Source organism: Hevea brasiliensis, chromosome 9 (genome assembly GCF_030052815.1).
Source record: "Hevea brasiliensis isolate MT/VB/25A 57/8 chromosome 9, ASM3005281v1, whole genome shotgun sequence".
NCBI classification, from domain to species: Eukaryota; Viridiplantae; Streptophyta; class Magnoliopsida; order Malpighiales; family Euphorbiaceae; genus Hevea; species Hevea brasiliensis.
The window spans coordinates 49,774,757-49,780,576 of NC_079501.1; the positions used below are offsets into that span (position 1 = coordinate 49,774,757).

Consider the following 5,820-nt stretch of genomic DNA (forward strand, 5'->3'; position numbering starts at 1 on the left):
TAGGCTTGACAAATTATTCTTAAAATGTTTGACAATTACAAACTGGATTGCTAGTTTATTAGAGAATGCCTACCCATTCTCTAAAATTTTGATGATTATATTCCTTTGCCAACTGTTTAAGCAGTAGATGTGGAAGAATTTCGTGTTCTTATCACTTAATTTTCACTAGGTGCTTCTAGATTTCTGCCTATATATACTTTCACACATAGTAGCCCATAATTGCTTATAAACTTTCAACTATTGCATTTTAAAAAGCTCCTCAATTGAGAGATCTCTAATTTCAACCACCTCTTCCCACTTCTCTAAATCGCCCTTTAGTTCTTCTAATTTTGAGTCTACATGACCAAAAACTTCAAAATTTTAAGACTTAAGTTTTTGTCTAAGGAGTTTTAACTTTAGTTAAAGGGAGCTCAAATTATTAGCAATGAAAACGTCTTCCTATAAAGAGGTAATGATATCTGCGAAACTCGGCCAGGAATAATAAGCATCCAGAAATTAAAAAGGTTTGAGGCCCTAATCATTCACTTCTAAAGACAATAAAATTGGATGTTGTGGTTTAAGGGACCTCTTGAAAGAGCCATTAGTAGTAAATTGGGAAAAGTAAGAGGCCAATGATGACTTACTAGTACCCTATCAATTCTACTTATAGAGCAAGAGTTCCACCAAGAGAAGCACTTTCCATTTAAAACAATATCCTCTAATCACAAAGAATTAACAAAATCATGGAAATTGTCCATTCCTGCTTACGAGAACCAACCACTTTTTTTATCATCAACTTCCAGAATTTGAGTAAAATACCTCATAAGCAAAGAGGACCAGAAACATAGCTTAATTTATCAAAAAGTTCTTACCATAAGATTAGCTATTCCCCCCCCCCCCCTCCCCAAATTATTGCTTGCAAAAACCAACCACTTCTTTTATCCTTAAGTTCTAGAATTTGATCAAAACACCTCATAACCAACATGGGACTAGAAACATCACTTAATTTGTTGAAAAGTTCTTATCATAAGATCAGCTATTCACCCACATTGCAGGGCACATAGATAAAGGCCAATGTTCTTACAAAATCATAATTTAGAAAAGAGCCTTCTAATAAAATCTAATTATGAGAAGATTGATGATTAGAAACTTAAAAGGCATCATGATTCCATACCACTAAAATACCACTAGCAAGACTCTCGACCTAAACCAGTACACTATTTAAATCACCCATTCCCTAAAGCCTTTTAATTATGAAGAATGAAAATGAGATGCTTAATACAATAACCATATCATCCTTATGTTTAAAGATAAGATTATGTAAGTGTGTTTTCTTTGAGGTTCCATTTATACCTCTTACATTCCACGAAATTATAGAAACCATTGTATGAAAAAGAAAGTTCGATTGAAAAAATAAAGGAAAGAGACCACCTAGATTAGAGTTGAGGTCCACTACCAGCTCTCTAAGGTCTACCGTTGAAGAGTTAAAGGTTCCCTTTTATTTGTTGCACAAAATTTTCAAGAATGAGACTATTTTCTTCCTCAAATGCAATATCAAGATCCTTTCCTAATTAGAAGGTTAGGGTTGCTTCCTTTTTAAATGAGAAGATCATTGCATCCTTGTGCATGCTTTTTTCAAACAAGGTAAGTAGCAGATCATTCCTTTTTTGAGTTTCACTATCTATTGTAATAAAAATTTCTTTTGAATTGTACTTTTTTTAAATTTACCAATGCTTAGGTTTGGGTAAAAGCTAACTAAATATGTAATGGGCTTGGATTTCCATTTTTACTTATGGATTCTATTGATCTTAAAACATGAGAGGGGCACATTGCTATTCAGACTTGAGCATCATTCAAAACTCACCTGATTGGATGGACCCATGGGCCCAAAAGAGTCATCATTATCATAATCTTGTACTAAGGCCCAAGATTGGAGTCTAGCTTTAGCATCCATGTTGTTATAAGTTGAATGGTCCAATTTAAAATCTTCAATGTAGAGAATAGGTGAGAGGTTTTATGGTAGTTATTGCCTATTTAACATTTCCAACTCATAGGTACACTCTCCTGCATAATGTGCTAGAGAAGTTGATGTAGCCTTTGTGTTGCTGAGGATAACCATTTCAAGACATAGGCTCAACTGTACTCAGAATTAAGATCTTAGTGGTTATGTTATTAGCGTTGGACTTCAAATACCTTTATATGCATCAAATGGGAGATTTTTGCATCTTATTATTTGTTTATATGGCTTAAGAACCTAAAGGAAGCATCAAAATCATACACCTTTTTTAGAATTGCTGTGTCACCTATATTAGAGTCCACATCATCATTCTTCTTAGAGGCAACAGTAGGTTGAGAATGCCTATGGCTGAACACAGTTGGTTTAGAGAATTCACAACATGCTTCTTCTAGTATGGTGATCTTGTAACAAATACTCTTAAAATCCATAACAATTATTGTTATACCCCTTACTCGTCTACAGTGTAGCCGAGTAAAGCGTGCCACGTTCAGTGCCGGAGCACCCTATCTTATTTTATCTTGTCCATTGTTAATTTTATACTTTATAGAAAACATGTGATAATTTTTTTTTATTTTATCATAAATTATTTCTGTGGATACCCGGGCAGAGCCTCCTCTATTTTATTAGCATTTGGCGGGTTCAACTATTCGCCTATTAAAAACAATTTCATATGTATCTCGTATATCTATATGTCATATCATATCATTCACAAATTTTCATGTAATTTCAAGAAAATAATAAAACTCATTCATATGAAAATTTACATACAAAAGCTTACAGCTTTATTTACAATCCAAAATATAATTACAATTTATTTACATCACAAACTATTTTATATAATGTTTATATGCAATGAACCAAAATACTAATATATACATGAGCCCTACCAAAATAAAATGTAGATCACTGAGGTGATCACATAATCGATCCGATATACTCAGTATGAGCACTATGGTCGCATCACGAGTCTGGTCTTCAGTATCCACGTGATACGCTTAAATTTTATAGATGTTTTTAAGCACATTTTTATACTATCTCATGGAATTTAGGTAAGTAATCTCATGCATAGTAGTTGATTTCATTAGTTTTTGTAATTTCTATTGTCAAGCTCTTAATTCCATGTTTTTTGCATCATTTTAAGTGTTTGAGTGAAGCCCTAGAGCATAGGAGTGCAAAGGGAAGCTTGGAGATGTTAAAAGAGTGAGAATTGCTACTAATACAAAGTACATGGGTCGTGTAAGCAAAGCCACAGACTCGTGTAACTTTCTGCCAAACAAAAGCCAGAGAGCCAATGGAGGAAAAAAAGTACACGGGTCATGTAATTGGACCCGTGTAATCTATAGATACCCATGTAAGTCTTTGTCGGGCACAAGCTTGAAGAATTTTCTGAGAATAAAAGTACATGGCCCGTGTAGCTAACGCAGACCCGTGTAAGTCTCTATGCCAATGCAAGACTCTGCAATTCCACTCTAGCAAGTTACAAGGCCTGGGGTCATCTAGTGATACACGATCCATGTACCATGTGGTAGCCAGTTTTCTAACCTGAATTCCTGCTCTTATTTGCACATTCAAATTAGACTCCTAAGGTTTTTTAGACTAAAAAATGACCAAACTTTAGAACAGCTAATATAAATAGAAGCAGAAAACATCAAGAAGAGGGAGATCAATCCTTTTATAGCACCTTTTAGGAGTTCAAAAAAGACTTGCTTCTACACTCTCTCTAGCCGTCTTAAGGAGAAGAATATCAGTATCAAGAGGATTTTTCCAGCCGAAGTTCCACAAGATCAAAGTTGCAAACCCTCTTCGGTTCTTTCATTCCATCGCCTTAAACGGATTTTTATTGTTTTATTTCTTTTAGATGATTTCTTTTTACTGTCTTTACCTTTTCATCATGATGTTTCCTGAACTCACCATGAGTGAGTAGTTTTCATATTCTGGAATTGGGAGAGTAATGCTTGTAATCATTGTTATGGATAAACATTAAGTTTTATTTATTGGATTTGAGATTTGTTCCTTGATTTAATTTCTTATGATCTTAATGTATGCTATGTGCTGGTACCCACTTAGTATTGATTGTAGATATTAATTGAAGGACTGAAAGGTGAAGATTAATATTAGAAAATCAAGATTTTGAACCTAGGAATTTTGACCTAGACATAGGCTAATACCTTTGTGAAATTTCAAAATTGGTCAAAGACCTTAAAGTTAATTAAGTTAAGATACCTTAGGATTTAAGTTAATTAAGTTAAGATACCCTAGACATAGGCCACGAAAGTCAGGTTTAAGTTAATTAAAATACACCCTAGGTGCCTTGAGAGAGGACTTAGGATACCTTAGGATTAATTTCCATCAAGGCAAACGATTCTTAATCCACTAAATAAACAAGATAACATCCATAGTAAGATTCAAATATGAAATCTTAATTCCGGAATTGTTTCAAATTAGATTATTTCATTTTAAGTTTATCATTCTAGTGTTTAAAATAAACAACCTTCATTCCCTCAGTATTTGATAGCCTAAACAGTCAAAATTACTGTGTAGATTGGTACTTATTAATCAAATTCCTCAAGAGAATGATACTTTACTCATCACTTTATTACTTGTTAGCGATCCGTGCACTTATAAGGTTGTAAAACCAGCGAAACAAGTTTTTGGCGTAGTTACCGGGGAATTTTAGCTTTAGTAATATCGAGTGATAGGCAATTTAGCTGATTTAGGCAATAACATTTATTATCTAATTTTATTTGATTTGTTTTATTTCTTTTCTTTTCTTTCAAGTGCCTGACTTGGTATATGGCCAGAACAAGGCCAGAAGAAGAAATCTTGGACTTCGATCTAGAGATAGATAGAACTCTGAGAGGCATTAGGAGGGAAAGGAAACACCAATAGCACGATCAAGAAGATCCTGAAAATCCAACCATGGCCGATAATAATGACAGTCTAAGACTCTTGAGAGACTATGGAGCTCCATCTGTCCAAGGATTTCAGCCCAGTGTCACAAGACCCACAGTGGAAGCCAACAACTTTGAGTTAAAACTAGCATGGCTTCAAATGATTCAACAAACCCAGTTTGGAGGTTCACCAACAGAAGATCCACACTATCACCTCCAGTGGTTTCTTGCCCTTTGTGACACATTCAAGATGAATGGAGTTTCTGATCAAGCTATAAGACTCAGAGCATTCTCATTCTCCCTTCGAGACAGAGCAACGAAGTGGTTACTTTCTCAACTAGCTACAATGTTCACCACTTGGAAAAACCTCTCACACGCTTTTCTAACAAGGTATTTCCCACTTGCAAAGACTGCAAGACTGAGGCTTGAGCTCAACACCTTTAGACAAAAGGAAGGTGAATCACTCTATGATGCATGGAAAAGATATAAGGACCTGCAGAGGGAATGTCCACACCATGGCATAAAGGATTGGCCACTAGTGTAAAAGTTCTATAATGGGTTACTACCCTCTACAAGGAGCACAATAGATTCGGCTGTAGAAGGTAACTTAATGGAAAAAACAGTGACACAAGCACTTGAACTTCTAGAGAGGGTTGCATATCATAATTATGAGTGGTCAAATGAAAGAGGAAATGCAAGGAGAACAGCAGGGGTCCTAGAAGTGGATGCCCTAAGCATGATAAATGCTCAATTTGATCAGCTCACAAAGAGACTTGACAGAATGCAAGCCAACACAGTCGGTACAAACAGTTAACATGAGGATAGCTATGGAGGAGGATATATGAGTTCAAAATATAACAACTTTAATGAACCTCCCACAGAATAGATGAACTATGTCAATAACGGGGGAAACTTCAACAAGAGGCAGCCCAT

The 5,820-nt window shown here is 35.1% G+C and overlaps 1 non-coding gene across 1 annotated transcript; it reads right to left on the reverse strand.

Moving 5' to 3' along the window:
* Positions 1-5,302: 5,302 nt before the first annotated feature.
* On the reverse strand, positions 5,303-5,409 carry LOC131183536 (small nucleolar RNA R71). Its single transcript, XR_009151585.1, has one exon. It is a non-coding gene; the product is annotated as a small nucleolar RNA R71 (small nucleolar RNA).
* Between the last annotated feature and the right edge of the window lie 411 nt (positions 5,410-5,820).